The sequence below is a fragment of the Chironomus tepperi genome, unplaced genomic scaffold (assembly GCF_022539635.2).
Source record: "Chironomus tepperi strain 1889 unplaced genomic scaffold, CSIRO-AGI_Ctep_v1 contig_174, whole genome shotgun sequence".
In the NCBI taxonomy this organism is placed as follows: domain Eukaryota; kingdom Metazoa; phylum Arthropoda; class Insecta; order Diptera; family Chironomidae; genus Chironomus; species Chironomus tepperi.
In genome coordinates, this window is record NW_027226296.1 from 50,624 (window position 1) to 61,524 (window position 10,901).

Sequence of the window (10,901 nt, forward strand, 5' to 3'; positions counted from 1 at the left end):
AGATGAATGTGCTTGAAACTCATTAATGACTGAATAAGATGGAAAAGCAATGAAGAAAAGCTAAAAAAGTTTTCTTGAATGATTAAATGTAAAAGAGGTACCGCTGGAGAGAAATTAAAAACTTTCATTTAATGACTGGAATTGTTGAATGAATTTAAAGTTGGAGACTTTTGCGTTGCGAATTATGGTCATTCTGAGAATTGCTTCTTATTTACTTATTTTGATGATTGTGTAGATCAACTGTGTATTAAGAGGTTCTGGCAGCCTTTTGACAGTCAATTACTAACCCGAGTGAACAAAACTGCATTAGAACTAGTCATCAACTGGATATTAACTTGCAAAATGCAACAAACATCATCTTTGGCCGTAAATGGGTCAAAAACAGCCAATGCCTTTAAAATTCTTCTTCATTTAAAACACTTCCACAAATTTTCCCCAAACAATTGAGCATCAATCATGCAGCTCATAAAAGTTTCAAAACAAATTTTCCTCAATCATTAAAAAAAATATTTTCCAACAGACGCCGACACGTTCTTAGAAAGACGAAAAATATTTTGGAGTCACTCGATTATTATATATTTTTTGATATTTCAATTTACATAATTGGCAGCCTTCGAGGAAGCCATCAAGCATTGCCAATTCACGCTTTAAATCATTTTCGACGAAAATTTAATTTTAGAAATTTTTTCCTAATTTGATTGTGATTTTTTTATGACTTTACTAGATTTATTGCTGGTCATTTTTTGGAATGATGGTGATATTTTTATGGCTTGAAATCTGACAGCTGATGTTTTAATAGTTGACATAAAATTGAGAATTATTGAGTTTTATTGAGTGAAAATTTGAGTTGGTTGTGGGTTGGGGCCAAGGGTGTAGCTAGAGGGGGGAGAGTTGAACTTGAATACACCGCTGATGTGGTGTGTCGTTCATAGAGCATGCAGCTTCTATTTGCTCCTTAAAGCCTTAGTCATTCAGATCCAACAAAACTAACTCAAATCATCGCTGATTTCCCTTTAACTTCCATTAAAACTCAATTAATCATCAACTTAATAAATCAAATTCCCATCTTCACATCCTAGACGTGATGACCTTTTTCATCATCAACTTCTATCCATACCCAAATGAAATGTGAGCAGCTACAAAAAAAAATTTTATTACTTCCACATAAAGAGACATTTTATGATTTTAAAGACTCTTGCGGTGTGCCGCATTTAGTCTTGGGTTCATGTATTTCTTCTTCATGTCTGTTGTTGAAATTTTTTCGAATAACGACAAGCATTATGTGAATGATGAAGGGCTCAAATGAGCATTGAGTACTCAATTATCATAATTCGTGTGGTTACACAAAATCTTCAAGTACTTTTTTGGTTTAATATGTTGTACATTATGTGGTTAGGTGGGTGTCGTTTTTAGTGGTGAAGGATTTTGAGTTGGGGTTTGGTTTGGTAAGCTGTAGATTTGATGTTTAGTTAGAGGAGTCGTTGATATGGCTTGTTTAAGGGTGTGGAACTTGCAAAATGATGAAAATTTGTCAAAATTGATCAAAAATTGCCAAAAATGACCAAAAATGAACAAAAATGGTCAAAATTAATCAGCATCTGATTGATCAGTTCCGTAACTGTGGTTCTGTACTAAAGTCGACTAATCCCGAACATCACAACGTGTTTGGCATGAAATCGCTACGTCGTGGTATTATAGGTAAGATCGATGCTCTGACAACACCGCGATACCTGACTTCAAGCCATTTTTACAGCAAAAAATGCGGTTCGCTGGATTGTGCTGCTTGGCAATGTTGATGATGATGCAGATTTCAGTCTATAAGACTAGGCAAAACCATAAAATACTACAAAATTGAACTTAATTTCTGAATTTAAAGAATTATTTAAGATTTTATCGAAATTTTGCATACAGAACCTTAAATCCTTCTCTATAAATGCCAATTCCCATTAAATTCCAAATCATCTCATCCATTTTGACCTTCCATAACCTCAAAACATCCACCAACTTACAATTCCACTAATCCACATAAAATTACACATTCTATTCAATCCTACGCAAACCATTAAAGATACCACTTGATGAGCCTGTTCATTTTCCATCAAAAATCCTCTTGTCTCTAAGCTTCATCAGAAAAATCAATATTGATTGATGAGATTGTGACAGCTTAACACATTTTTTTCTCTTCAGGTCGTGTTTTTCTTATGTTTTTGGATGATAAGAAGACAATCGCAAGAAAAAAAACTTGTCGTCTTTCATTAAAATCATTATTTTTCTACACCCCAAATGGAAATCCGATAAGAGTTCGTGGAACTTGAGCTCAGCCTAAGTAGCAAGATGATTTTCTCATGAAATTAAAATTGATTGTGAAATCAAGGAGTGATGGGCTGATGAAAATATGGATTTAAGATGGTTTTTTGGTGTTTCTATGTGGAAACAGGCAGGGATATATTGAATTAGGGATAAAATAGGTATGATGGGCTGTACTGCTCGAGTAAGTTGTGGTAAAACAAGCAATTAAATTCGTACAGTTTTCTAGGAACTTCTGATTAGCACAAATCAGTTAATCGATCATATATCCGGCATCATGCCAGAGTCATGACCAGTCTGGATTAGATTTTGGATCGATTAGTCGACTTGTGTCATTCGGGACTCATTTGGATTCAGTAAAACTTAACATTGTTTTTCAGACTTTACAATTTATTCAGTAAAAACATTTTTATTTGCTTTTTTTACGGCTACTTTTGTATGGAGTAGCTAATACATTTTATAAAGGCTGAATATTTCAGGATTAAGATAAAGATTATCTTCAGCCGAGAGTCACGGTTGACACAGGGATCTCTTTGGCCACACGAATTTCAGAGCACTTGCTGATTGCACATTGGTTCCAAACGGACTTCTTCGTCTCCATTGTGTCATTCGGGTGCATGACTCTTAAAATATCCCTCAGGAGCTTAGGATCCTCCCAAGATCTTCCAAAATTATTATTATTACGATTATATTTCCAGAATTTAACACTTATTTGCTTCAGTTCCTAGAATGATCAGTATTTTCATTAACTACTTGATAATATGTTGGCAGATCATCAATGTAAATTTCCGTGTATGTTGGAAGTTCATTATTTTGTCTCGCATAGTCTTGTGTGTAAATTGTTGAAATTGCTGGTGCACTTGGAATGACTGTTTGATTGGAATGGAGTCTAGTAGATGGGTCATATGTGTATGATGTTGAGACAGGAATGTTTGTTGAATCTAGAAAAAAAGAAGGATGAAAATAAATTGTTGAATTAATTTTTAGGTACATGATGGTAAAGGACACGCCGCTGAAATGGCGAAAAATTCTGATGACAGGCCTACGATCGTGTGACTTCGTAGGTTGAGTCACATAAAAATTGTCAAATCAGTTATGTCGGTTATTTTGATCAGACTTGATGTCAGAATTACGACGACCTGGTCCCAGAATTTGGATCATTTAACCGATTTGTGACATTAGGATCAACCTAACTCTACTTTCAGTGCTTCTAAGAAACTAAACTTACTTGATTGATTTGATTGTCGAGCTTCCTTATTATGTGCAACAATAATACACTTTATTACAATAACAAATGCAGTTACAATGATGCCAATGAAAAGGAAAATCGTATCCTCCATAAAATATAATTTTTTACACCAAATATACTTGAATTACTTGTTATTTCTTACTGACTGGCTGATCACTTTAATTCGATTTTTATATATGAATTCTTATCAAATATGAATTATCGTAGCTGATAAGGAAGTGGTTCAAATTTCGACTCTTTACGTCATTTTGTACTGTTTTTCTTAACAACATTGCTGACTCATTGGAATAGACTCCATCGACTTTTGCGTCAAATCTATTTTCTATTGGGTAATTGATTATTTTTAGCAGCAATCTGATAATCAAACAGTATGATTAATTATAGTACGTTATCGATTAATTCAATTCGATTTAATGACTTGGTCACATGTTTGCATGTGAAAATTAATTGGAGGCATTTAAAGCATGTGACTGGAGATAACGAATTTCAATTGAAATGGATGTAACACATGATCAATTATTGATTATTTGTATTTATCTTATTAAAATAATAACATAATATTGAAATTAATATTGCTGTGTACAGGGGTTTTGGCAGGACTTTTTAATGGCAGGAAGGGGGAAGGGGGAACTCTAGGGGACGATGAGTTATCAAAAAAATGCTGAAAATTGACTACTTGACCTCTTTTGCGTAACAAAATCTAATAATAAGTGGATAAATCCGTAGTAAATTGAGTTCGTTACAGAAAGGAGGTGTCCCCCAGAATACAGCTCTTAATAGGAGTCAGAATAGGGGAATGGGTGGCTTGGCATTACCTAACAACCAGACGACCCCCAATTGACTTGTTCATTTCATTTGTCACTCGGGAAACATTCAAAATCCAATTGTGATAAGCCTTTTTTATTAGTGAGGGTTGCAGAAGCCCAAGGGGTCTAAAATTGACTCTTCATACCCAGTAAGATATCCAGTTTACTTCCATCAATATTGATAAAAATTAAAATTCATCCCCATTTCCATTTCACCACATTAAACATTCAATATTGAACAACAAACATCAAATTTAATATCCAACATATTCTTCGAAAAATATTAAAATTCACAGAACTTTAAGCAACTCTCCACGTGCCGATAGTTCCAAATCTTGAACACAAGATAAAAAAGCTTAATATTTGCAATGTTCTCGTATCTCCACTTGAGAACAATGAAGATCGAGTGTCACGTCTAGTCAATATTGTAAATACAGATGCATTGAAAATAATCATAAAAAGCTGCAGTTAAAAATAGTTGCTAACTTATAAGTAGCATGGCATTTGAGACAGTAAAGTGATGTAACATGAAAATTCTGTGGAAATTTTGTCAAATGACAGTCGACAACTAATCCTAACTAATTAATTTTAATGATGATAATGCTGGCAATTTTCCATTAATTCTTGTCCTTTTGTGTAGGCATAATAGCGACATTTGACTCGTAATCATTCAGTGAATCGAATTAATGAACTAGAAACAAAAGTCAATTGTTTAGTATGGAATAAAAAAAAGTTAAGTAGGTCAAGAAGTTTATTTTGATGGTAAACAATTTATAGGATAGATGAATTCAATTAAGATGCTTTTTGTTGTTTTGTTGTGGAAATTGGGAGAAATGTGACATAAGAATATTAAGTCTTGAACTTTTTACAGAATTTGTGTAGAATAAGTCTGAGTCAAAGATGCTAACCATTCACATTTTTATCAATTTTGATCATTTCTTACACTTCTGACCCCCTGGAAGTGAAGGAAAAGAGGAGGGAGGGTCGAAGACACACATCGTGAATAGTAAAAAATCGGACTCTAGGAAAATCCGAGTCAGAGCTGATCTGAAGACGCATTTCAGTTATTTCAATTTTATGTGCTTTCCAGGCATAGTCACGTTGGTCTGGATAGTACAAATAAATTAATAAATCAAAAAATCAAAAATCCGGTTCCAGGCTGACGTGATTCTGGCGTGATTTTGGCATGATCCAAGATCATAATCGAATCCGACACAAGTTCATTAATCGATCCAAAATCCAACACCAGGACAACGTTACCCTAGCTTGGTCTCCGACTAAAATCAAATCTAGTGACAATTTTGGAGTCAGCTTGACCAAGTGTCGAATTTCGGACCAATTAACCGACTTGTTCTGTCCAAGAAGCATTTAAATTCAATTTAATTCCAAATTAATCACTTCCAGTCATTTCCATCACTAAAAACTTTAATCAACATCATCAATTAGCATTTAATGTATTACACAATCTTAATTCCGAATATCCCTCGAGTTAAATAAATCATAACAGATTGTTGTCAGCTGTCAGATGAATCTTAAGTCATTAATGTTTATGACAATTGAATGTCGCATTTTGATACTGTTTTTGAGATAAGAAATGATAGTCAAGTTTACTGGGAATGACGATCTAAAAATAGACTGTATTGTTTGGGCTTTCTTTTGATAAATTTTGGGAGATAATAGTAAGATAAGGTTGTTCAAACATGTTATGTCAGGCATGTGATGGTTCTGTAAATATTTGGGATTTTTGGGATATATATTGCATTTAAAAATTGAAGATTAAAATTAGAAAATCAAAAAATTTGACAATTTTTATCAAAAAAATACTTAAAAATGCACAATTTATATGAGGATATCCACCCCTTGCAAAATAGAATCGCGCAAAATAATACAAAACTTATCATCAAAACAACAAATCTAGAAATTTCTAGATTTTATTTGTTGACTTACGACAAAAAATTCATTCCTTTGTTCATGGACTTAGACAATAATTAGATAAATTAAACCGAGCGACAGACCCATTTTTGGAAGTCATATGGACGCCAAAATGGAGACGGCTTCCATTTGATGATTGTAAGAGATGCACATGCAACCGATAAAATCCATACCAATTACATTAGCATTACTTAGGAACGTTCCACAACGTTATTATGGAAAGTTATCATACATTATGTTTACATCGAGGTTACGCGGAGCCTTGAAAGCTCTAACGATCGGCACATATTGAAATATTGCCACCACGGCGACGAGACGGCAGAATACTTAGAACCAAGAGGCTGACACTCAATGGCAACATTTCAATAAATGCCGGTCGGGTCTGAGGCTATGCTTTTCACATTTGTGTCGCTCGGGTACTGAAAATCCGAAGAGGCTTGTGGCAGCAATAAATCGATTAAATTTATGATGTTTAGCTTTTTGCACAAAAATTTGCCAATTATTGTTGTTCTTACTACTGAATTTGATTATTTATATTGAAGACTTATACATGAAATATTCAAATTTTTTCAAAATTCAAATAAAATCTGAACTTTCGTAGACATTCAACCAATTTTTCCAGTCAATTCCATCTCAATATCCATGCTTTACTGACTGAAATTGAGTTTGCGACAAAAACGTGTGTTAATTAAAAATTAATTGCTTAATTTGACTTTTTATTGACAATATTACTGCCAATAATGATAACGACACTTCAATTGCAGCAATAAAGATGGGTGTTTGGCACAAATTACGCAGATATTATTGTCAAAAAATATCAAGATAATATATTTTGTGTATTAAAAAAATAAACTTGTGAGTTATCAGAACAAAACAGTGGATAATAATTGTAAACATGCCCGGGAAGCATGTTGTTGTAGATTGTTAGGGATTTATGGAGAAATGGGATTTTAGAGCTGAAGATCTGTCGAATTTCAACCGAAATTCATCAAAAAATCATGCAAAATCTAAATTTCCACCTAAATTCTGGAGAAAAAGTCAGCAAGAATTTTATCAAAACAAGGCATCAATAGGATTTTCAAAACAAATAACACAAATCGGGGAATAGATCAAGTATTCCGATCTTAGATCTGGCGTAATGTTTCTGATAGAATTGTGCATGATTTAAATTCATGCAAAATCGATTTGAACCGAATTGTGCTTATTGAAAAATTAAATTGGTTCAAAACTAGGCATTTGGCCAAGTGGATACTTCCCAAATAGCTCTTTCTAATTTTGATCGGTTAATCGATCATTAATCAATCGAAACTCCTGTCTTAGGTTGGCGTGACTCCGACTCAGTGCTGGTTTTGGATTTTGGATAGATTAACTTGTCCTCGACCTCCAAAACGCGACAATAAACATTTAAAGACAATTTCCAATACTTCACTGCTCGGTTCTTCTTTGCAAAAACAACATACAACTTGACAACAAGAAATAACAACTCCAACTCTTAACAGGAATCCCCTCAAACAAACATGACGCGACAATAATCATTCATTTCATATTAAACCTGTTGACTCACGTTTTATAGCTGTTTAAAGAAGCACATAAATTGCGAATTTCACTTTACAATAGAAAATTTATTGCACCTTGAGACTACTTGATGTCAATTGTCAGTCGTAATGACGAGCCTTACGAAGATATCAATAATTATTTCATCAGATGTTTGTAGAATGTTCGATTAAATTGATAGGATTTTTGATTTTTTGAGGGTATTGGTTATTGGTAGCAATAAATTAGGAAGTATGAGGATGATAGAGTGTTGTAGGTGTTTTATGGAGTTAGTGTGATGAGTTGCAGGCTTGTTTGGTGATTTGGGAATTTTTAAATTGATGAATTGTGAATTTAGAAACCAGAATTTGAATCTTTGTCAAATTTTGAACGAATTAAACTTCCAGAGGCCCAGAAGCGTATTCGAGAGAAGGAGGGGCGAGGGGAGGCGTGTCTAGGGTCACTCAAAATGGACCGAATTCCCAAATTATCTTAGAAATAGAAAAATAAATTTAAATTTTTAAAATTCAATCTAAAATTTAAATTTTTGAGTTTCATTCAAAAAAATTCAAATTTTCAAAATTTGTTTGAATTCAAAATTAAAATTTGAAGTCGAATTAAATTTTGCAAGAATTTTGTCAACTCAATTCCATTTAAAATCCAATTTGAATTTAAATTCTCCTTCAAAAATTGCAAATTATCCAAAAAAGTTTTATTTTTGTTTTTTTCAGAAACTTTTTTCAAATCCAAAAAGTTTCTACATCTAGAACCAAAAGGAAGTAAATCTCAACAAATAATGAGTCTATATATATTTCGTAATAATATTTTGATTTACAGTTGTACTAGATAAATTTCCTTATCTGGAGTGATAAAAAGCTTTCCCTATAAACTTCATATAGTGATGACATTTATCATTTGTTTTTATTAAATAAAGCGTCTATTAATCAGATAAATAATAATCAGTTGTTCGTTAAGTGCCGAGAAAGGCAGAAGTGAATAAGAAAAAATAATTAATTAAATTAAATTTGAAGTTTAAAAGTTCAATTGAATTTAAATTTTAAAAGTTAAAAGACATTTGTGAAAAATATACAGAAATGGATGACATTGACATGATCATTTTGTATTGCTCTTATGGATTCTTTTTTGTTACTACTGTTGTTGTGTTTGTACGGCTTTATTTGAAAAGACTGAGGAATTCGAGAAGTGAAAATTGTGAGTTTGAAATAATTGGAAAATTAATAGAATATTGAAGTTTAAATAATAATTGAAAAATATTTTTGAAGTTTTTGAAAAATTTAAAAAAAATTTGAAATTTTAAAAAAAAAAAGTTAAAAAAAAAGTTTTTAAAAATAAAAAAAATTTTTAAAAAATATTTTTAAATTTTTAAACTTATTTTTTTATTATAAGAAAATTTTAATTTTAATCTTTTTTAATTTAAAATTAATTAAAGTTTCAATTTTTTAAATTTAAATAAAATTAAAATTCATTTTAGGTTAAAATTTTAAATTTTATTAAGGTTTAAATTTGGAATTTATTTTTAAAAACTTTCAAAATTATTCAACTTTTCTAAATTTTTTCAACAAAATTCATTAAAAATATTAATAATTTCAACTTTCTTTTAGCGAGACCTGAACGCTTGGTTTTCACAATCACTCCAATATCAGTTCCAAGATACGCAGCAAATGATCTTCCATCATATGAAGAGGTCACAAAAGCGCAAGATCCGCCAGCTTACCATGAAGTTGTTAATGAAACAAGTCAAGACAACAAAAAATATTGAAATATTCAAGAAAAATTACTTGGAAATTGAAAATCTGAGGAATTTAAAATGTGAAAATTGATGGAAAGTTCCAAAATTTGTCACAATTTGAAGCTTCAGGAAGTAAATAGAAGGCAGAAGTAAATCGACGAATTTCAACGACCACAAAAACGAAAGCTTTGATGTGGATTAATTAAATTTTAAGTTAACAAAATGTGATTTTTAGAATTAAAGTTAAATGATCTCTCTAATTAGTATTTTTAAGAATTTAAACTGCTTTTTTAAATAGGAAAAATAAAAAAAGTTTATTAAAATTAATTTAAAAAGTATTTATTAATTAATTTCAGATTTTTTCATATTTACTCAAAATTTAATGAATTTTTAAACCTTTTTCAATTCTTAATTCCTACAAATTAAATTCAAAATGTCAAAAAAATCATCAATTTAACTCAAAAACTATTTTCAAACTTTTCATGACTCTTAAGATAAAGTTGTAAGTCCTAATAAAATAATTAAACTTTTTCCAGACACAAAAAATATAAAAATTAAGAAGTCATAAGTTTTCCGTTCTAAAAGATAATCCGAAATGACCACAAGAAATTCATTCATAAAGTTTTTATCAAAGAAAAGAAGAATTTCATTTTCTTCTTTTTGTGATTCTCCGGTGAATATTTAAACATACTTTATGTTGAAGACGAAGATTTTGTGAAAAGTTGATGAGAAAGAGTTAAGAATAAAATCAGATAAAGGGTCGTAGTTAGAATAATGTGCAGCTGATCAACATTTGGAGTAGTTTGATAAATTCAAAAATGATCAAAACATTTAATACTTTAAAAAATGGCCAAAAACAATCAAGAATCATCAGAAGCATTTGAAAATGATTACAAACAATCAAAAAATGATCAAAACTACTCAAAAAAGTTTAAAACACTCAATAATGGTCAAAAACATTCAAAAAGGGACCAAAAACATTCCGAGGTAGATGGAACAATTCAAAAACGTTCAAATCATTCAAAAAATTGCAAAATTATTTAAATATTGATCAAAAACATGTGAAAACATTCAAAAAATGACAAAAAACATCAATACGTATTCAAAAACAATCAAAAACGTCCAAAAATAATCATAAACATTCAAAATAATTTAAAACACTCAAATAACAACCAAAACGTTCAAAATGAATCAGAAACATTCAAAAATGATCTAAAACACTCAAAAATAATCCAAATCATTCAAAAGCGTCCAAAAACATTCCTTAATTGAACATTAAACAATGAATAATCAACAAAAGACAATCTGCATCACAAAAACCCCA

The 10,901-nt window shown here is 31.1% G+C and overlaps 2 long non-coding RNA genes across 2 annotated transcripts; one reads left to right on the top strand and one right to left on the bottom strand.

The window, feature by feature from the left end:
- Positions 1-2,696: 2,696 nt before the first annotated feature.
- Positions 2,697-5,255, bottom strand: LOC139089061 (uncharacterized). The gene is made up of 2 exons (XR_011544271.1): positions 3,536-5,255; positions 2,697-3,248 (listed from the first exon to the last, which is right to left on the bottom strand). It is a non-coding gene; the product is annotated as an uncharacterized lncRNA (long non-coding RNA).
- Positions 5,256-8,581: 3,326 nt separating this feature from the next.
- On the top strand, positions 8,582-9,900 carry LOC139089071 (uncharacterized). Its single transcript, XR_011544274.1, has 2 exons — positions 8,582-9,039; positions 9,450-9,900. It is a non-coding gene; the product is annotated as an uncharacterized lncRNA (long non-coding RNA).
- The last annotated feature ends 1,001 nt before the right edge of the window (positions 9,901-10,901 follow it).